Consider the following 23,315-nt stretch of genomic DNA (forward strand, 5'->3'; position numbering starts at 1 on the left):
CATGAAAAGAAATGTCACTGAAACAGCAAATAACTTAAGATGTGCTTTTTAAAAATTCAAGTTTCATTATTTTACAGAGGGATAGATCAATATTCCATGATTTAACAGTTGAGTTTAAAAACCTGCTGTGAAGTGAAGCAATATATCTTATATCGGATGTAAGCTACTTTGATGTTAATTCCCTGGTTTTGTGTCACTTAGGGGCAAATAAGCCTTCCAGCTCCAGTCATGACTCGTTATGTCATTATGTTAGGCACTTACTGTACCTCCACAGCTATGCACTTCATATACAGCAAAAAGTGTGACAGCATTTTTAGCTACTTTGTTACACTACTAATTTCTTGGTTTCTTAAAAAAAATCCTTTATAGCTTCAAGCAGAGTGGCATAGTTTGAGTCTATAACATTGATTGGGTCCTGCCCGGGAACAGTTTTCATGGCATTTTAGAAATGTAAATAAAGGTACTACTGTTTTATTTTTCATCGTTGCTGTGACAGCATTGATCCCAGAAAGAAAATGTGAGCTGTATCAAATAAAAAAAACCCCAAACACCCCAAAACCAAAAAAGCCCCCAACCAAACCCCTAAATATTTAGTGATAATACAAATTGCAAAGCACCTCCTTCACTTTAATGAACAAATATCCACAACGCCTCAGTCCTTTGCATGGCATGGATATTGACTGTTTACTGGGCTAAAGATTTCTGTGCATCATTTAGAAAATGTTTCCCTCTGCGTATTCTTGAATGCATACCATCATGAACTGGTCATAGGTGTAAGTATTAGGGGAGGACTTGCAAGTGTCATGAGAGCATTCCAAACTCTGTGCCTGGATTGGGGTTACTTCTGCAGTTATTGAATTACTTGTGCAGCCTTTTCTAGTTATTTTTCACTTGTCTTCATTGTTAACTGGGCACAGCTGAGGATCTTAACCTGCCTCTCCTCCCCACTCCCACTGAAAGTTCCATAAAATGGAGGAAAAAAAAACGATGAGGAGGAAAAGAATCTGAAATGTAGTCTATCTGGTGTATGTTTCTTCAGAACTGAACTACACAGAAGGTATTGAGTGCTTGCTGTTTGACACTGCTAGCCATGCCCTTTAAACAGATTGTATTTCTCTTTATAGAACCTGTCACTGAAATAATAGACCATTTTATATTGGATAATGTAATTAATGCTGACAATTTCCCAGTATTGTCCCAGGTGACAAACAGATTGCTCGTTATTCCCAGTCTCTGTGCATACACAGAGTGTAATCTCTTTGAATGATTGGGTAACACACTACAATCAAAAGCGATTACCGAGTAGGATACTTCACGTCAACTAGGAAAAGTAGCAGAGTCACTAGGCTTGTGCCACAGCAGCCCTTCTCTGTAATCACACTCGGTGCAAGTACAGAAAGACTTGGCTTTAAAATAATTTGCTCAGCAGCATCAGAACCTGGTTACTGTCTTACAGTTACTAATAGTGTATCATTTCTTCATCAAATCTAAGGGGTATCCTGAAAACATGTTCTTATGGGCTCTAAGATGACAAACTTGATTTGAGTAGATCAGAAGATGACTCTTTAAAACAAACTTTTGTTCTGTGTTGTAGGTGAGAATACCACAAATATGCAAAACAACAACAAAACCCACCAAATAAAAACCCAATAAAACACAAAATGCAACACTGGGTACAAAGCATGCCCGGTAGTAAGTCAAGAAAGGTCCTTACTTCCTTGTCCACTGACCTGGGCTTAAATTCGATACCAGGCGCACACAGGTATAGCTTGTTACCCACCCCTCACTTGAGGGGAATGATTGGCACAGCTTTTTGTGAGAGCTGTCTGTCTTTGTACTGACACAACTTCAGCAGGTTTTTTTCCCTCGTGCTCTTTTAAGAGATTGGTGTCTTCAAAAGTTCTACCTTGGATTACAATAGTACCTACCGTATGCAAATGCATTTTCTGTCTTTTTTTGTTGCCATTTATTTAGCTAAGACATTTTTACAACATAAACACACAACTTCAGAGAAGTACATTCACAGCTAGTATTAATAAGTCGGTCCAAGCTAAGCCAGACCAAATCTGTAAAGGCTTTTGTAGTTTGTTACTGAGAAAACAGGTTCAGGGCTGATGAAACCTCCTAAAGACTGGATTGCTACTTTCTCTCTTTTACTGATGGTGAAGATATGATGGTTGGTCATGTTCTTTGGATTAATGAGGCTGCAGTCAGTGAGTGCTACTGGGTGTTTAATTGTTACAAAATGAGGCTTGCTAATTAGGTTTGTGAGCAACTGATTTGTCTTTGGTAGCAAGGAGTATGACCACATTTGCTAGCCTCATGGACTTGATGGAGGACAAAAGACTGTTCTGACTGCCCTCTTCCTTTCTGTCCTTTATTTGTGTGTTATGTTAGAAGATTCTAATTTCCCTTCCTGCTTTTTTTTACCTTAGATAATGTCACTTTTTTTCAGCAATCAGCTAGATAATTCAGAACTAATTATCCGGATTTACCTCTCGGACACCTGGTGAGGCAAGTGAAGAAAAGCAGTCGGGGACCATTCAGAAGGAAAAGGACCAATTAAAATAAATCTGTGTTTAAACAGGAGGTTAGAAAAATGCTGGAGGCTACATCTGAGGCATTTGAAGAGCGAAGTGTTTGCAAGATCCAGACTAAAGAATCTGAATTGTGACTTTTCTGGAAACTCTTTTCTTTTCACGGCAAAATAGACTTTATTCCAAATGCAGGAACAGAGCTCAGCTTCAGCAGAGAAACTTTTTTTTTACCTAGACCTAGAACTCATGCAGCCTTTTCAATAGGGTTTTCATAGTTATTTCTAGCAACTACAAATGTCTAAAGTTACACACTTTGCTTTCACAATGGAATCATCCGGAGGTGAATTAATTCTTCCTCTGAAGTCTGTTGCAATCCTAAGGTAGGACTTTCTTTGATTAAAAAGTGGAAAATGTATAAAATAGGCAGCTCTTGATTCTTTAATGTTCTGGTTTCTTTCCTGCCTTGAGAAGCTATTCCAGTCTGTCCACATCTTGCTTCTGACTTTGATTTTCGCAATAGAGTTTTTGTTGGTGGTGTTGTGTCCATCCCCCTCGCTCCCCCCCCATGTCTTTCAGGTTGCTAACTGCTTAGTCTTTATCTGAAATCTGTAAGAGAAAAGCAAAGAGGAAACAGTTGCATTTATAAGCCTGTATAACTGTAAGTGTTTCGAGAGACTCATAATTTTGATTACCATTGAAAGCAAGGAAAAAATCTCACTTCCCCATAAGCACATTCGCTCTTCAAAAATTCTGTGAGCCTCCACGTGTCCCACTTCCAATCCCCAGTGTCCCAAGGCTAGCTTTTGTCACACCTCACATGCCCGTTAGCTGGAACTCACTGGAATAAAACCATGCTGCGAGGCTGATAGTACTCACTGTTCAGAGCCATCTTCTGAGCGGTTGCAGTCACTTTTTTTGAAATCTCATTTGAAGATCAACCAGATGCTAGGCCAGACAGTTTTTGACCTGGAAGGTGATCTGATTTGCAGTCTTCCTCTCCCCCTCCTTTTTTTTAATATAACCTTGATGGTCTTTGATACAAATACTGGTGTTAACGGCTTTTGGAAAATGACACTGTGTAGAGCAGGGGTTATATTACAGTTTTGAACTACAGAGCGATGAACAGAAATGTTACCTTTGTGTGGGATGATCTAAATGTTAAACAGACAATTATCTGAAGACAGTGTCTTGGTCCAAGCTTGTAATTTTGGCTGATGGTACATGATTTTTTAAATACTCTTCAAAGACTGATAAGAGATTAAGGAAAAAAAAAACAACCAAAACCAAACAACAGAAGAAACCCTAAAATAGTCCTGTTTAAAATGACAATTTATTTTTTAAAAAATAATAATGGGCAACATGTATCTTTCTCTTGTCATCCAAGTACAAGGTACACCCTTTATCAGACTGTCTGCTGAAGGCATGACTCTGTAGCAACCTTCCATTAGCTGACAGATCAAAACCCTACCTTTTATGGTTCCTGAGGGAGTTTAGCTTCTTCCCATTAAAAATGAATAATAAAATTTAAAGCTTTCATCATAATGGGGTTAGGAGGAGGTGTTTTGCTTTTTATAGCTATACCAGTGATCGAAAAGCTGGTTGAAACCATTGCAAAATTAGGGAAGAGGTTATCATTAGAAGACCAGTGTAAAGAATCTTTTAAAGAACGCTTTTGGATTTAATTCAAAGATTATTTCTTGCTGGTGTGTGTAAGTGGGCCATCCACACTTCATGTCAGATATGAAACAAAGGGAAGGTGTGAAATGTCTCTGGCTCATCCAGAAATCTAGGGGATGAGGTACTTTAGCGTGAACAGTCTTCTGTAGACTTTTTCCTAAATCAGTATACAGTAGAATTAAATGTTCCTCCACACTCCCCGCATCCCCCGCAATTCCTGAGTGACAACTCAAGACCTTTACTCCATATTGTGGAAATGGCAAGAGATGTGAGAGAATTTTGTATGCGTTTGTCCCTATACAATGGAAAATATGCCAGGTATCTGTAATAGGCTTAAGAGACAGCCTGCGATGGTCACAGTGGACTTGCTACGTTAAGAACAATTAGATGTCTGGTAGGGTAGAAAATGAGCCCAACAAAAAGGAAATTGGTCCAGAGAGAGAGAAAAGCATTGCTGATTAATTATTTTTTTCATCCCACAGTCCTTCCTCTGCCCAATCTGAATCAAAAAAATCTGAATCAAAACTCTAGAAAGATTTTTCTCTGTACTTTCTTCAAATGATTGGTTCTTCTGCACATTTTTCTTCCTCTATAACATCTGTTCCAAAACAGCTACGCTAATAGCATTGCATTAAGCTTTCCCACTGCCAGGACTTGATCTGAGTAAACAGTAAGAATTATGCAGAATTCTTTCCAACTGGACTGTAATCCCCAAATTTATCCAATTCTTTGATGTACCAAGAAATAGAAAGATGCTCCACATGGAACTCCCACTTCTATGACTTACTGTGAGGGTTTACAACTTATCAGTTATGAACTGCTATGGGCATTATGGCCATAAATGCTGCTTTATGATACTGTAGTAAGGAAGCTCACTGCTAGTTTAGCTGCGTTTTTGTGCTGTGTTTTGTTCTGCACCACAGCCAGTCAGTACAGGCAAAGGAAACAATGAGTACGGTAACGTAGTTAAGAAGTTAGAACTGACATCTTTATCCCTGATTATGGTTCATGCTTTTAATTTTTAGACTTCTGTGCCATATAGTGAAAAACATTTTGCTTTTATAAAAATATGTACTTTCTGTGTAAATTATCATCCTAAAAGGAGAAAACTGTCATTTTGGGGGTTCAGGGTTATTGATTGAGTGAGTTGTGTTGAAATACCAAGTAAAAATAAACTCCCTGGTGGGTAACAGTAATATGGCTCTTAGATTCACATCTATTTGGCTGGGTTTTTTTCTGGCTTACAGTGAGTGAATTGGTCATTCAGTGTTCCCTTGTAATCTGAAGATAGTTTATTTTTCTTGCCCTGTAGATGGCTGTCTTGTTCTCTTTTAAATAATCTGTTACACAAAGAGAGTCTAGTAAAGCTGTAAGGGAGAAAGTTTATATTTAAATAGTCACAGTTTTTACATGTTTGCATATTTGCAATGTACTTAAGCATTTATGTGCAAAAATGTTGATATGCGACTCTGTCATTGAAAACCTGCTGTGAACAACTGTGAGCTGATACGTCTTCTGCTGCTGGGCAGGAGGAGAATAAGTACTAACTTGTTTCAGAGAATTGAAAATATTTCCTAATATATTTTTCATTATATCAAAAAATCTGCTAATTTATCATGGGAGGAAAAATTCTTTTGTGGCTCTAACAGGCACAGCTGTAGTAGTATTTTTTTCATCTGCTTTAGTTCTATAGGAATTTTGCTTAATTCATTTATCTTAAACTTCTTTAAGTCTTTTGACTATAGCCACAAGTGCGTGGGCAGTATTGTAAAGATACTGAGGGAATGTTCTTGCAGGATTTCTAATGCATTAGAGCAAGACATACAAGAAGATTTTTTGAGTGGGGTTTTTTCCTAGTGTGGTGTTGTCCTGTGTGTCACCCTGCCCCCCCCCCCCCCCCCCGCAAAAGAAAAGATTTCTGGCTTCATCTTGCAAATTTGTGTTTAGATGAACTAAGTCTTCAGAAGAAACTTGTATAGAGGATTGTCTTTAAATGGACTATTGTGAATTAATTTTTAAGATGAATAAGTGTGTTGTACACTTTACATGAAGGAAAGCCAGCAATGCAAAAATCTGTTTATTTTGTAAGCATTGTTTTAAAAAAAAAACCCAAACAAAACTAAAAAAAAAAACCCAACCCACCAGAGGAAACCCTTGAACACCCCCAAATAAAACACTGATCATATGTCATATATCTGTTTTGGCTAGTTCAATCGTTTCTAAAACATAAGAAGTGCTTTACAGATATTAAGGAGTGCTCATGACTCCTTGCATGGGAAGTTGGCATTTGGTTTATATGCATTTATGGAGGACAATATGTATAGTAGAGCGCCATGCCACACTCATTGCTCAAACCTTTGATTTATTGGATAATTGTAAATTTATGTAATTTGGTAGAATTGTGATTTGTCTGGTTTTTCGCATATGCGTTTTGAAGTATGCACCGGAGCCCTCTTGCAATTCCACGTGTAGCTTATGGCCGAGATTCTAAAGAGTGACTCCCGAATCTAACTCTGTGGGACGTGTAGGGTGACCAAGCTTATGCATTGTTATTCCAATGCATTTTTTTGAATACCTAAGTCATTACTTACAAGTCAGACACTTAACCACGTTTTGGGCTTCATAACTTCTTGTAAATCATACAATAATTGCCAAACAACAGCTTAATAAAACCAAATCTTCAGGAATCACCCATCAGCGGTGTGGAGCGAAAACTTCCTGAGGTTTTCAGTTCTTCATTGGTAATAAAACTAAAATTTTTGTTTCGTGATGCCTTAATTTATTTTGTTAGATACAGCTGCTTAACGCAGGAAGGAGCGAGTCCAATGTTTGCTATTCAGTTGGCATTTGTCTTTATTTGTAAGTAGATCAACCTAGAACGTGACCTTGGTATATGCTGCGTTTAAGTACAGAGAGGCAGAAGGATCTGTTCTACAATTTTCTGAATTGTGATGAAGGCATTTAATTTTACAGTGTTTGCTTTGTTTCTCAGTGTCTTTACATATATTTTTCCTGCTCCTGAACTACTGAAAATGGAGTTTTCTCAATAAGTCGCAGACTGAACAAGAAGTGCCCTGCTTTTGACTGCAGCACTGATTTTAGGGTGTTTAGAAACAACTGTCTGGTTAATTGCTTTTAAAGACAATTGTTAAAGGATGATAACTTATATGATTTAGCATTGATTAAAATAATTGCTTTCTGGAAAAGACTCCCTCGTCTAATACGTTAATGCTTCTGAAGGGGAGATGTTAAGATTATTAAGCATCCTTCTACTGTCATGAAGAAAGATGCCGGTTTCTGTAAGTGACAATTAGCACAGTCTGATAGTAACTTTGGTTAGGAGGTGATTAGTTTAATCTGTCTCTCCTGCATACAGCAGGTCATAATGTGATAGATAAGCAGTTATGCTTACTCCATGATTAAGGATTAATCATGTTTGAAAATCATGATGTAAAGCATTCAGTGATCTTATCAGTCATTCATAATATCTCCTATGTCATGCAGAGTTTTTATGAAAAAAGAGCAAAGTAATTGGTATCCATCACATGCACTTGTGTTAAGATCACAATTTCCATGACAGTACTGCGCTTTAATAGAGTCTGTCAACTTAGCTTAGTCTGTAATGGCTCACAGCACATCAGTCTTAAGGAATACATGAATCCATTAGTGAATAAGTTAACTGTAATTTTACACGGAATTGTACCACAGAACTCTCTTAGGGACAAAAAGTTAAATATAGAGGAAATCCAGTGCAATTAGGTCACACAGCTTCTCAAGTAGTAGGATGAAGATAAATGGTCAGTTCACTTAAAAAAATCAAAAGCCAAATACGAGTCTTCTGAGGTTAAGAAAAACCCATCATGAGGTTTACATTTTACTTTATTAAGTTATTTGTTTTTATAGAATTGTCAAGGCTACCTAATTTAGTTATATTTTCAAGCAAGTAGATGCCTGGTAACATTCTTAGAAAGCTTCAAAACCTGGATTTGTTTCGACTTTCAGAAATGCACGGTCACCTGAACTATTTGTTATTAAAAGGAAAAAAAAATCAGAAAGCTCAAGGAGCAGGAGAAGGATGAAGGTTTATTAATTGTGCAGCTATGTTTGTATGAGAATGCTGTGTCACCAGGAGTAGTGACAAGGAAAGCGGTTGTGTTTGAAGAGAGAGGAGGATCCCTGAAATCCGTCAAAAGTAAATGAATGGAAGAGTTGTTGGGGGAGTTTTCATGTTTGGAAAGCCTGTTTTCCAGACAACAGAAAGGTGATTTTTCACTTCAATGTCTGCAGTAGAGTCCTTTAGTCAAAAGTTGGATAATCCTTTTTTCTTCTGTGTTACTTTCTTTCTTTTTTTTTTTTTTTCTGATAGTGCCTTTTTCAAATGATACTTGTTCAAAATGTCAAAATGCCAAGTAAGAGCATATCCTTTTCTCAAACTTAATTGAAAATACCATAAAGACAGTGTGAATTTAAGTGAAGCTCTGAATTTCATGGTCCGGCTGTGCACCTTGCAGACTAACATGCTCTCACAGGTGTAGGACGGAAGACTTACCAAGCCGATCACCGCTTTTTCAGCTAACATTTTCCCCATATTTCTTCCTTTTAACGCTATATAGATAACGTGAGAAAAGTCATGCTGAAAATATCAGTGTCGTAACATTGTCAGTGTAGGACAGGCACACTCGGCATTGATTGACTTTTTCACAGCCTCATTGTTTCAAGGCTTTTTCCCCACACGCCTTTGATTTTGCTTACATTTTGTATCTGCGAAGCTTACTCCGTTTAGCCCGCTGCCACGTGCTGCTAGTGTGAAAGTATGCTTGTTATCGAAGTGAAGAAAAAAAAGGAAACGTCATGGGTACCGGTATGTCTACAGTTTAACAGCTTCTGTGACTGCAGCTTACGTAGATACATCTGAGCTATCTTTAAACTAGTTCACTTGGACACCGCTAACATTGTGACAGCAGAGTGGAGTTGCAGTGTATGTTAGAGGAGTGGAGAAAATATTCATGTATTGGGAACATGCTAAGATCCATCCGAACTATGCAGTTGAAAGTCAGCTTAAGTAAGCTTGATTTATTTGAAAGTAGCTATGTCCCAAAGAAGGATGCATGATTGAAACACCTGAGGTTTGCAATCATGGAAAATTAGGGGAGATGTGAGGTTGTGCTGTCATATTCAGTGTTTCTGTAGTGCTGCTGTTCTCTGATTACACAAAAATACTGCTCATTTGAGATCATCGCTAACCTCAGCTTTTTTTATTTTTAACATGCTTCTCTCATTTTTTTTTATTCTTTCCAATAACACTGCTGATAGGGTCTGTGTACAAGAAAATATGCAAATTCAATGTGTGCCCTCCTTTCATATTCCCGCCCCCCCCCCCCCCCCCCTTAGCTGGCAAGTCAAAGAAATGACTTGCAGCATTTGCCATTATTGTAAGGGAGTTGAGTGTTTTTTGCCTTACTCTTGTCTAATTGCCAGGACACAAAAAAATGCAAACACCAAAAAGAGAGGAGAATGATCCAAGACAGACACCGTATGTGAATGTTCCACATGTATATCTCTGAAAAACTTTGTTTTCTGAAAATTTTGTTATAAAGTAAAAGCTGGAGGTGAAGTTGGAGAGCTTCATCAACTTTTTTTCAGATTAGTGGTGTACTTTGCATGGATGTGTGACTGCAGTGGATCAGAACTTATGCGCCTCGTGGGTCTTTGCAGTCAGCCGGTCACTTTGGTTTTCAGGTTATTCTAATCCTGTACAGAAGCTACTGCGTGTAACTCTTGATAAAATAGGAAATGGTTACTGCAATTTTATTGAAGTTCCCATCTTTTACTCTCACTGGATTTCTTTTTTAGTATCTGATACTGTAATAATAAGGGGTGTGTGTATATAAAGTACATAGCTCTGTAGAGGATTATTTGTGGCTCCTCTCTCTGTTTAGTTTTAAACATATAGATAGAGTATCCGTAAGGCAACTTCAACGTTCTTGACATGATAGAGTAGTCACGTTATCCATTTTCTGTCTGCCCTGGAATTACTTCTACATTTCCCTGTACCTTTTGGGGATTCAGCTGAGCAGAACTGTATGTGCATACTCTAAATGTTTCATTTTTTTACCATCATGCTTTCTCTCTAGGAAAGTAATGATAAAGTTTGCTAGCATTCAAGTAGAATTGAGGCCTTATGTAAAGAACATTAAAATAACAAAAGGTTTCTGACTACACGAAGAACGAACAAAAAAAGAGTAGTAGCAACACCACATAACACTGCATGTAATCTAGGTATGTCCCAAAACAGTGGGGCATTTTACTGGAGTGGCATAAGAGCATGGACAATTTTAAGTCCAGTGGCAAGTTTGTCCAGTACGTTTGCTGAACTGGATGTTGCCAGACGATTAGTAAGTGGCAAATTAGTACCACTCTGTGTGTGTGGAAGATGTAACTGAATTAACTACATTTTGGCTTAAGTAACATTCATCAAATTCTAAAGGAATTGGCCTTATCAACAGTGCAGAAGAATATAGGTAGTGGGATTAAAAAAAAAAAAAATCTTTTTTTTTTATCCTAGCTGCTAGAGTGGAGCTAAATAAGTGAGCCACCTTTTTTGTTTCTTTGCTTTTATTTTTAGTTCTGCATAATGCCATTAATGAAAGAGAAATGTGTAAAATATTTTACCTTTGTAACCTCTGTTGGTTGGAAGGAGGATGTCTACGTCGATTTATTAGGATGTGATAGAAGACTGTATCTTATCTTATTCTTCTGCGTAATACTCTGCCTTATCTTAAGTTTTATGAGTACCTCACACCAGAAGGTTATTAAACATGAGCATATGGCTTCTGTCCTGGTGGTAGCACTAAGTACTCTCACTGAAATGCACCAAGCATTTGGAGGAAGGAAAAGGAATACAAAAGAACAAATAAAAAAAAGGAAAAAAAGCTGTAAAATGATAATGAGGGAGCATGCAGTCCCTCTCAGCAAGCAGCTCACCAGAGCAGAAGTGTGGCCTCAGTCACGGCACTGTGACTCATTATTAGAATCCTTTGCCTAAAGGCTTGGAGCAGTGATGCAGGAGAACTTCACGCTGAGAAGCTGATAGCTCCTTGGAGTGACTGTGAGACTAATCAGGCAGCCGCGGCTGCTGAAGGCTTGCGCTTGTTTCCTGACAGACATATTCAGAATCAAACATTAAGACTATCGGGTTTCGTGCATTTCTGTGAGGGCACAAAGCATCCCAGCTTATTCGATATGAAATGTTGTTGTTGTTACGATAATAAAAATTATCATCATTATTACCAGCCTCAGTTCTCTGGGGAATAAGAAAATGTCCTTCTGGAACTGCTGCAACTCTGACATTTTGTTTTGTAAAATATTTCCCTGACTTGGACAGGGCAGGATGTTCATTTTCAACATTAGAATAATATTTTCCTATTAGCCTAGGAAAGGCATTACTAGAATTAATATTCTTCTGGTGCTGCTCTCCATCATTACAGTGACAGCATAGGAATTATAATATTAGCCTCATTCTACAAATTTTCTACCTTGTGCTCATTTTTTATTCCTGATTGGTTCAGCATCTTTGCGTAACGTGACTGCCACGTAACTCCTCTTTTGTAATGATGAAGGCATTCATCCTTGGTCACCTCATAACATTGCAGATACTTTATCGTAATATCTAAAAGCTTGATGAAGTTTGAATAGCATTCAAGTTTCTTTGTGTTCTTAACTGTGTTGTGGGTTCTTAGCTATATATCTGTATCTGTAACTGTTCATAAAGAGAGCAAAACTTGATGTTAAATGGAAGTATGGGAGGCCTACAGGGAAGGGAAGACGACAGCCTGAGAAAGCCAAAAAAGCTAGGTGACGCAGTGGGCTGTTCTTTCAGCATTGCAGTTCCCATCTCTTACGTCTTATGGCACAACATAATATGCTGTCCCTTTTCCAGGGATGGTGGTGGAAACAGTTACCTCACTGACACGGGGAATCCAGTCTTAAGCATCTCATTTTCATTGTACCATATAAAGAAAATACCTGGTGCCCAAAACTGGGATCTGCAACAGCCTGCTTACCGAATTGCTTTAACCAGCAAACAGAAAATGCCAAAGAAAATGATGGGCTTAAGATTTGGCTTTGTTAAGGATTCAGATGCCTGACTTCATTAAACAGCCAAGGCAGGTTAGTCTTTTTTCATACAGAATACAGCAAGAGGAAGGTTCACTTATACCCAGTATTGATAGGCAGGAATTCAAGTGCCTTAGGAATTTGCCTGGTGGAAACTTAGATACACAGGGAATTCAGGTACCCTTCAGAGCTGACTGGCAACTGAGTAGGGCATTTGCGAATTAGGCTCATAGGTCCCACTTGTAAATTTACTGCTGAATGGTTCTTTTGAGTTTTATAGTTCCTTTTTTTGAAGATTTAAGAGGAGAACGTGTTGTTCTTTAGGCCTATGTACATGACCAAACCAGTAAAACATCTGTGCTCACAATGATGATAGGAACAACAGTTATGGGTTCTTCGGATTTTTAATTGTCTTGCTTGGAAACATGAACTGTTGAGATTCAGAAAATTGTTTTCTAAACCAAGTGGTCACGACACATGCTTTTGTCCTCTCATTTCCTCCATTGATTATATTTGAAATGTATTTAATCCAGGAATGGTTTGAAGAAAAGCACTACAGGGTGAGATGTGATTAAACCAGAGATAGCATAAAGGGGGGAGTGTCTGAGACTTTCGTTTGCCTCGTCTAACTGAAATGAATTTGAAATGTAGGATAAACTTACACTCTCATACCTTCCTGTGACAACCTACTTGACACAAGCAGCAGTTATACAGAACTATGCATTTGACCTCCTTGTGGCTGGGTTTAAATATAGTTTAAAATCTGAGCAAAATGAAGACCTAGATTTGGATGCTTTTTTTATGAATTTGCGTCATTGCATTATAACTCTATGGAAGCGAATGGACTGCGTATGCCGATTCAGATGCATACAAGTCTGAACCTTAAGTATTTAAAATAGTATTGGGTAATAATTTTAATGGTTTGGAGGATGGAAAATATTATTTCTGTTCGTGTGTACTTTGTTTTGTTTGAAAATTTCATCGTGCTTTGGAATGGTAACTTACAGGGCTTTATACTCGGCTAGAAAGTATTTGTGTCTGGGCTTATTGACTGATAAATAGCAAATTGCAAGCTGTATGGCCAGAATACTTGCCAATGATTTGCAGATTTCAATACATGTACTGAAGAAGTTTATGGAAAACTTTAAATCCAAGGATTTTGACTAAATACATTAAGTAATTGTCTCTGCTTCAGATGTAGTGAAGCTGCTGGTTGGTACGGTGCAAATGGCATGTTGGTAGCACCAGGTAAAAGCAGTTATTGGAACATTTTGTTCATCACTGAATAGTTGCAAATAGTGCCCTAAATAAAATGAAATGAGGAATACAAATAGAGGTTAAAACCTGGGCTTAATGCAAATGTAAAGAAACTGTGTAATTCTGTATAACTTGGGAATAGAGTATTTATCAAGTGTGGTGTTTTCTAGGTAAATGATGTGGGGCTGCTGTCAGACCTTGCATTGCAGTGACAATCATCTGGTCTAATTTTTGTATCTTCATAATATTTTGGTTACTCGATAGGGTCTAATCACGGCTGACCACAGCAAATAACATAAGTGACAAATTTTTGCTCTTTCTTATCTGCATATTATTCCCAGACACATCTTGATTGATTTGTTTGGTTGGTTTGGTGTTAATTCTCAAATAACTGAGTGAACAGTATAGGCAACATAATCATTATCTGTGCTGCAGTTTTCCTTTTCAATGTTGTTTGTTTGCTGAAGGATTACACTGCATGCTTTTCTTTGTTACTGGCTTCCTACAGAAGGAGACATGGTAAATGCACTATTTTCTGCTGTCTCTTCACTGTATTTCCTGACTGAGTTTTCTGCTCAGTCTTTAGAAAGAGTTCCTTGTTTCATCTCTTAAAAATAAACTTTATAAAAGATGGTTTAAATGTCTTTACAGTGCATCTCTTGAGCCTCTAAATGGCCAAGGCATTAGTTAGGGCTTTTTGACTTTCCTTCTGTTCTGTTTATTGCTTTGGGCAAATAATTTGAGTGAAAATACGAATGCTTTAGTGAAGTGCAATACGCTGAAAGAACATTATCTCTTAATTTTAAATATATTTTGAATACAGGTAGAATGTGAGACTTGTTTAACATAATATTGCAGTTCAGTTATTGTGTAACAGAATAAGAAATCCCAGAGGAATTTTGTTAGCAAGGTAAAATAGAATCACATACACTCCTTATTATTGCAAAAGTTTCCTTAATCACATTGTTTAAACTTTTCAATACACTGTAATGCTTATTAGTGGTTTTTCATTTTCAACTGTCAGATAATTCCTTTTGCTAACTCTGGATAAATAGTACTCTCAATACTTTTGGTTTTAGTTATAGGTGATTTATATATGACCAGACAGCTGATATAATAAAGAAGTATTGTGTTTTCCACTGTGTTGAACTTAGAGGTTCAAATGTGTTAATGCAATTGATTTGATTGTAATATTTTATAAAAGTTTCTTCAACTAAAATACTGTTAGTGATTCTTGTTGTCAAAGGTTATGAAAGGAAATTAAATGCACTTTGAGCTGTAATGACAGCAGATGGTCAGGGTCTAAACCAGAGGAAATAGAAATAGTCTCACGGTCTCTTTTTGTTCCTGTTTCCCAGTGAAAACTGTACATTAACAAAAGTCCTTATAATTAGAGGCACTGAAATGCATCATCTTTTAAATGGGCATGTGTGAGGAAATAAATGAAAACTTTCCAAGATTTGGAATATCAGTTTGCTATGCAACTTGCAATGGTGGTTCCCCTTTTTGGCTATGTTTTCCTCTTATTTCTTTTGTTTATCAGTTTGAAATTTGATTTGTGTTTGAGTTGGAAGTATTCTAAGAGAGAAGTGGGTAAGGATCTTGAATAGACTTATCAAAATTGTCATAAGCTTTTAAAAACAAATACCTAAATAAATCTCATCTTTTGTTGTTTGCTGGTTGTGGTGTTTGGTTGTTTTTGTTTTGTTTTGTTTTTTTTTTCTTTGTTGGGAGGGAAGTACTGAAGCTGGGGCTGGTTGGGATCTGTATCCTTTGGTATGCAAAAGCCATCTAGTATTCAAAGGGGAAGATAACGAATGAAGGATCTACTGTTTAAAGTTTAATTTTCAAGTCTAGCATGAGTCTTTAAGATTTGAACTTTATTGGGGGTTTTTTTTGTTTTTTTTTTTTTTAGTTGAAGCAAAAGAAATAAAGTGGCGTAGCTAGCCGTTGAGATGTTGTAGTCAGGCTAAGTGGTATTGGATAAAGGAGTTAACAGAATTTAAGATGAGAACAGAATCTTACCAATTCTGAACTACTTAAATTTTAAAAACTTGAAAATTAACTTTTTAGGAAACTTAAAGATGGAGAACAATGGAAATGGGACAGGCTAATACTGTATTTCAACCATTAATGCCTTCTTGAACCCATTAACTTTTCTAACAATGCACTGTACTCGGCTAAATTGGTTGTCTGGAGAGGAAAATGTTTGAAAATATCAAGAGACAGTGGATAATCCACTGTTTAAACTGGATCACCTCTAGTATTAAAAAGTGGCAATGTGGGGTGTTTGGTTTTTTCACCCAATGTCTAATTTGTACATGTTTAGCTCTGCTTTCTTTCTTTTCAGACCAGTCTTCAAAAGCCTGCAAAATATTTGTCGTTTTCTTTCCATCCTTATACATGATGACGAAGTTAGTTCTCGGAGTGTTTTCATAAACAAAAAATACTGAGTTCTGCAAGTCTCTTGGAGTGGCGAGGTTCTTTCTGTAAGTCTTTGTTATCCCTTTTAAATGGGAGCACCAGAAGCACTTGCGTTACACTTGCTTTGATTAATTGATGCAAACTGTAATAATGGAATAATTTCCCCTCGTTGTCTCTATTCTTACATGCACCCAGTTATTGCTTTCATCCATTTTTCCACAGCATCGCAGTGGAAGCTGAAATTGGAGTGCTTCCCTAAGTCCTTCTCGGAAGACAAGATTTCCCAAGATCTTGTCTCCTAATCTGTACCTGTGGCTTGAAGCCCTTTCGATATCGACATTTTTGCTTTTTGTTGTATTAGAATATGGTAGAATACAACATATTAGAATATAGCAGTAGTAGTTTGTTAAAAATCCACACTAGTTTTTATGCCTGAAAAAATCTCATCATCGTTAAAGATTGCCAATACTAAAAACGATGGAGAGAGAGGACTTAAGCCTGCAGAGGGATGTTTTTGTTTAAATAGGTCTGTGCATAAGACTTTTCCCAAAGCAGATACTTGAAGAAAAATTGTCAAATTTTCTGGTTTTATAAAAAGTGTCTGGAGCCTCTTGGATTTATAGAATTCTAAGTACTGAAGGCATTATTTCTTTTATATCATAAACTGTGTATAATAAACATTCTTGATCAACCTTGGGATACTGCATTGGGTTTGGCTAAGTAGAATTTCTAGAGGGATATCAAGTGTATACTTGAAAATATATGAGAGAGAGAGAGAGAGAATATGATTTTCCTGCAGCGATATGTTTCAGTTATTGATCCTTTTCCTTTAGTGAGCGTGGCCAATGTTGTTGCATGGAATTTTAATAGAAGTACCCATAATTCCAAGACAGAAAATGCAGGCAAACATAAGATCAATCAGAAATCACCGATGATAATTTCTAGTCATTTTTGTGGCCAATGGAAAAGGAAGGGGTGATCCTTCTTGTCTGGTCTCCCCTTCCCCCCCCAACCTTACTAACTGTTGTAAATAATTGCCATTAAAAGAAGTTGCATCTTTTCCGAGTAAGTCTTTTGAGATAAGATAATTAACATTTTAGTAAGTTACAAGGGGCAGCTTATCATGTGAGAATTTGAGTTACTTGGCTTATATTTAGATTCTTTTCCTTCCCCTTGTTTAAAACTTAGGAGACTGGCATTTCCATGCTTCTCTAGCTCGAAAATGTTTACAGAAAATGAGTGACCGCTGCATTTGAACGCAGAGCGTGTCCTTCGTGCCAGCTTCTCCCTGTAATGTTCGGTGGCTAAAATAGAATTCTGCTGGAACACTGAGTCACGAGGGCTGACCCAGCAGAGCGCTGCGTATGTGACACATAATGAAAGGTTGAACTGTCTGTCTCTGAGGTGGCGTAGCAGATCAAATCACAGAGGATCAGGCGGAGATATGTTGCCTTGCTGTGAGTGACAGAAGTTAATAATTAGTGACAATGATTGACAGATACACTCCATCTGCCGCTCTGACGCCTAGGAGCAGTTATTCCACAACTGTCTGCAGGCACAATGAACTCCTCTGGGAGAGAAAGATGGTCTGTGATTGACAGCTGCCTCCGAGAGAGACAGGCCACTGACAGTAAAGTCACTGTCAGCAAAAGTGTTGGAGTCTCCCCCTGTTCCCTGGAAGTTTCACTAGCTGTATACATTTATTCTCTTTCATTTATCATGTCAGGTGGGGTTTTAAATATATTACTAGCCAGCCATTTTCTTAACTGCAGGGTTTTTTCCAGTGGTAGTGTAGAGATCCAGATACTTTGAGACGACTTCACCTGTCTTTGGCTGAATGAAATACTGTACAGCAGCATGTTGCCATAGCTATATCTAATTAATCTGTCTTTCTGTCTGTTGGGAGAGAAGAAATCTTGCGTTACTTTCTCTGTATATTGACATTTTAAACGTTCATGTAACAAAATGTTACATTCTTAATATTTCCAAATGCAGAAAAAATACTCGGAGAGACTTTGTAATTTAACTTAAGTCATGTGGTAGTATCCCCTCAGATTTGCAATATTGTAGTAGAAATATAGGTGGTTTTTGACAGGGATCGTAATCTGTAGTTCCTAGATTTTAATAACGCACCCAGCAAACTGATAACTATGATTTGTAACGTGAAATTGTACTTAATCAATAAAGTCAAACCAAATTTATTCTGAATTCTGTAAGGTAGAAACACATAAGAAAATGTATTGTAGCATGCTTAACATGTATTTCATCACTCTACCTAATTCTAGATTATTTGTTCTATGAAAATAAGTCCAAACAGCATTAAACTTCTGTGGGTCTCATTTCTTAGCATAATACTAGCAGCTTTCAATATTTGGGAAGATTTAAGAGTATAATACTTCTTTTTAGTGTTTTGTTTTGTTTTCTTTTAAGTTACATTAGTATGTCCAGAATATGTTCAGCCAAACCTTATATAAAATTGAATTGTGGAACATTAGATACCAAGCCGTTTCCCTTTAGCAGGCAGTCAGTCTTACCCTACCACATGTATAAAAAGAAATTCTGGGATCCATTCATAATTGCCTACTTTCTTCCTTCTAGCATATGAGACCACAGGAAAGAACAGAGTTGCTGCTCCAGCGAATTCCCACAGATGCTCCAATAGCTCTTTGTGGTGTGCGTTTCTTTTACTTTGAGGATGTTATTTTTGCATTGGTTTGTGAAGCTCTAAGGTGAGGTCTTGTTGTGTTGATCAAAGTAGAGGAGAGCTACATCAAATTTTGTTGCCGTTTCCTTTCTTGTTTTGAATCCCTCTCCACAGTTTTCTGTAGCTATACATTTTGGATTGCCTGGCTAGATAAAAAGCTATCCAATGTAGAACAAACAGAATACTGGAAGAGGCTTCCTCTTCGCTGCTTTTCATAATAACCCTTATTATGGTCTGTAGTGATAAATACAATGCTTAAATTTTGAGTTTGCCTTTTAAAAAAAAAAAAAAAAATTTATGTGTTGTTTTTAAGTGATCAGCTAATCCTCATGCATGCGTTGTGTGTTGTGGTAGCTGAAGAAATCTAAATGGGTTCAGTCATAATAGAAAGCTTGTCTGTAGAGAGGCCTGGTTGGCTTCCATCTTTCTGATACTGTTCTCTTACTATATTGCGGTGCTAAAATCTCTGCTGCTGCTCCTGTCAGGCCAGGAAGGAAGCACGTGGTATGCTAAAAATACGTACTAGGCTGGGTGGAGCAGTTCCATATAGAAGAGCCCACACACTGCCAAAGTTTGAGGTAGAGGCTTCCAAGATCATTGGTGGGTATTAGATTGCTCTAGATATAAGCATCTTCAAATTGTATTTTAGAATAGTTTCTAACAAAGTACATGTGGAGATATTAATGCGTTTGAATATGGTTACAGTATTGTCAAATGCCAGTTATAACCAGGAAAGGCATTTTGTTTACATCTGATTTTATTGGTTGCAATTTCCCTCTAAAAGGTCTTTTCTGTCAGTGGTTTCTTCAGTTCCGATTCCTCTGATTCCTGATGAACAGTTGTCCGGACTGACCTTTTTACCGTGTGGGTCTTTAAAGCTAAAGCTTTGGAAATTCGTGTTTGACGTGCACACTGTCACTTGAAAAGTATGATAAGGCTTTTGAGTGTTCAAATGTTAAGTCAGTTGAGTTGCGGCTTAGCTTGACGCAGTTTTGAAGTATATTTTTCAAAGAAGCCAAATTAAAATTACTTTTGAATTGTTCTATGTGTCTAAATGAAAGGATTTGATAGAATAAAACTTTCTGACATTTCTCCATAGTTATGGAAGTGATCTGTTATACGATGACACTTGTTTGGTCTGCGTTTATAATAACACACTGCTAATAAAGCTACTTTTTTAGTTAAAATACAAGTGAATTAAAGACCAAACTAAATAGCTTGCCTAAATTCTATAATTTTTTTTTCTAAAAATCTTCTGATTTACCTCTTATCTGATTTTTGGATTTATTTTTAAAAAAATCGTTCATCTTTTTCTCTTACGAACTTTAATGATTGTGTGAGATTTATTACCATCTTTGAAAATCATATCATGTAGGTTTTTAATTTTCTAACCTGTTGCAATAGGGAAGCAATACTTAAAAATGGAAAGTTAGCTATTATTTGGAGTAAAATTGTCCAAAATGTTCATCTTAGTGCTTGCTGGGAATATATGGAATTATAGGACACACAAGTGTTTACTCACTGTCTCTGTAGCCTGGAGGGGTTTGCTGCTTTGCTGTTTTTCTGCTTCAACCTAAATCCAAACCCGTTGGGTATGTCTGACACAGACAAATGCTTTCATTTTTAGAGGAATGCAGTAATATGAAGTCTTCAGAATGTTAAGCAGGCACATCTTCAACAGGTAAATAGTTTACAAATTGGGTTTGTTTATAACTGACTTGATAATTTCTTCCTTCCTTAGTCTAGATGTTTGGCTTAAATTTTCATTTTAAGATTAAATGATCTGTTTCATTTTATTGCCTAGGACTAAATATTGTCATTGTTGGACTTTGTTTTCTTAGCAGGCGTTTGCATCTGAAATACATATGGGTGTGATGATGCTGTATTATAAGGGGAGATTCCAGCTGATACTTAGGAACAAGAAACAAAACATAAAATATCACAAAATTATCAAATAAGGTGTCTAGATAAACTAAAATGTCTCCATTTCAGACTTCCCAAATCACAACAATCTCTTGGTGTCAAGCATTTGTTCTACCTCAGCCTCAAGGAATTAAAAATAGAGGGCAACCCTAAATTGCTGCCTTTTTGTTAGTAGCACCAGAACACAGGAACAGGCTGAATTTCTAACTCTGCAGTGTAACAATAGTCTGGAAAAGGTACCTGCTTATATGACGATACAAACTTTGCTCAGTTGGTTTGAAACTGCAGCTTGGTCTTCAGATTTGGAGGCCTGTAAACCTTGGAAAAATGTGATCATGAGAAAGGGTATTGTTGCTTTCCTGTCTTGTTGCAGGAGCTTTTAGTATTCTCTGGCTTTCTGCAAGAGAAAGAGAGAAGAGATTCTATGGTTAATCATAGAGATATAGTTAGAAGGGAGACTTAGCTGGAGAATGGCAAAAACTTTTTAACCCACAGCTATACGTGACTATGACTATAGATAGCACGATATGTTAAGTAAATAGGTGAAATCCTGTCACTTAAGACATTTAAAACAAATCTGCATGAAGAATTCAGGAATTTGACAGTTTTGAGATAATACAATTGTCAATAGGCAAAAGAAAGATTGATAGTGTCCTGTAAATCTAGCCCAAGGTATCTTACACAGTGAGTAAGTTACGATTTGTAATTACTAGATGAGCTTTTATTAATAAGAGCACTTGCAAATCTATAGAATCTTTATGTATTTTGCATATTGGCTCTATCTTGCCTTTGAGGAAAGAGAATATACTGCAATCAGCACTATTCTATCCATTCCGTTCAAAATCCCAGGAGATTTTTTGCTCTATGGAGCAGCAGTGTTCCCTGAACTCCTAGAGAACACGGCAACTGCTATACTTTTTGTGAGAGATGAAGGGTTTATTTTCTTCCAAGTATAGACTTTGTCAGCCTGAAAAATGGTGGTGAAGAATGGTATCAGCCCCTCTCGAGAATGCGTAGGTTAGAGCTGTGAACTCCTGGTAGAGGGCTGTAAGAGAGGAAGTCTGTTCTCCTGTGAGAACCATCCTTTGTGTACGTAATGGCTTTGAGTTGCCATCAGGTGGTAATGCTACACTTTGTGTCTTGTACGCCCTAAGCTGTTCCTTCCTTTACCTGCACCTACCTCTTCTGTTGTTTAACTCTTAATGGGGCTGGGGCAGCACAGTGTTGTGACCAATTCCAAGCAAACCATACGTAGATTTGCTGCCAAAAGATGGGCAATTGTTGAGTTAAAAGTGTAGAGTTTAGTTCTATGGGGGCAACAAATTGAATGTTTTTCCTCTATCTAGCTGTTGTTTTTTGGGGATTTGTTTTGGTTGAGTGTGGTGTGGTTTTTTGTTTTGGGTTTTTTGTTTGTTTTGTTTGTTTGGTTTTTTTCTGGGTCTTATTTTGTTGTTTTTTTAAAATGAAATTGGTTAGGACTTTGGATCTTAATTCTTCTGCCAAATTTGCTTGCCATTGACTAACCAGGTGAAAGCAATCATTAGGCAGGGATGGATGACCACTGTTATCTATGAAACTATAAAACTCCATTGAAAAGGAAGATCTAACTTCTAAACTTAAACCAATTTACACTTGAATATCTACACTGGGTTCATCTGAGTTGCTCTTGGTTTACACTGTGGTAAATAGCAGAATCAAATCCTGTTTCTCTGTGCTCTGAAATATCTAAAAGACACAAACACTTATTAATGTCTTTTTTTTTTTTTTTCTTTTAACGGTAGCAATTTTAAGTAATTGTGGACTAAAAAAAATTCCCAGCATGGTTTTATTCATTTATTAGTGAATGGTTTTGACTAAAGAACTTACTCAAATTTCCTTAAAGCTAGTAAGCATAATAGAGATCTTCCTTGAGGGATCAAGAATGCTGTGCTGCTTTCTCCTGGTTGCCTTTTTCGGAGCAAGTCTTTCACCAAATGCTGTTAGAACTGTGGCAAGAAAGTTCTGTCTTGCGTAACTTGAGTGTTCTGAAGTACCGATGATTTCATGATATTTTTTTTTTTATTTTTATTACCATAAGCCTCGAAAAAGTGCATATCTAAAGGATAGAATTGGCTGCTGGCATTGAAAAAGAACTTCCATGATTCAACTTGTTGGGTATTTTTGTTTGTTTTGTTTTAAGAACATCTCGTCAGAAATCAGCTCCAGTTATCTTAAATAATGGTAGATATAAGTGCAAAACTGCTGTCATCCTTCCAGTTTTGGGAAATAGTCCTTGACGGTCTCCCTGCTTGCCTTCCAAGTCTTTATGTAGATAAATTAACTAGGAAATTCTATGTTACTATAAAGAAATCAAGTTCAACATACAAAGTTATTTCAGTTATTCCAAAGTCTATATGAAAAAGCTCTTGTGCAATATAATGGTATAATACTGGAAAATTAAAGCAAATTTGTTGTCTCCATTTTAAGGGGGAATCACATTACTCTTCCATTAAACAAAAACTGTATTGATTTTTCAGAATGTTACATTTTTGACTGCCCATAGTCAGGTTGTGCGTCTTTTCCCACTTCAAATCTTTCTTTGATTCACAATTTGAATTAAAGATCTGGAAAGATCAAGGCCAACTGAGAAAGCTGCTTCGATCAAGCTGAGAGGCAGACTACAACTTGGAGTCTGAAGC

At 37.1% G+C, this 23,315-nt stretch overlaps 1 protein-coding gene across 4 annotated transcripts in view; it reads left to right on the forward strand.

Annotated features, from left to right (window-relative positions):
- LOC148055370 (uncharacterized) overlaps window positions 1–23,315 on the forward strand; it is a 243,809-nt gene that overhangs the window by 2,712 nt on the left and 217,782 nt on the right. The window contains exons 2-4 of one of the 4 annotated variants that reach the window (XM_087760909.1): window positions 15,937–16,075; window positions 18,609–18,739; window positions 20,342–20,395. The exons of the other annotated variants lie outside the window; for them this stretch is intronic. The gene's annotated coding sequence lies outside the window, so the exon portion shown is untranslated. The remainder of the gene's footprint in view (window positions 1–15,936; window positions 16,076–18,608; window positions 18,740–20,341; window positions 20,396–23,315) is intronic. 4 annotated transcript variants of the gene reach the window in all.

The sequence above is a fragment of the Nipponia nippon genome, unplaced genomic scaffold, assembly GCF_047370975.1.
Source record: "Nipponia nippon isolate SJK-2023a ecotype South Korea unplaced genomic scaffold, ASM4737097v1 scaffold_23, whole genome shotgun sequence".
Classification (NCBI taxonomy): Eukaryota; Metazoa; Chordata; class Aves; order Pelecaniformes; family Threskiornithidae; genus Nipponia; species Nipponia nippon.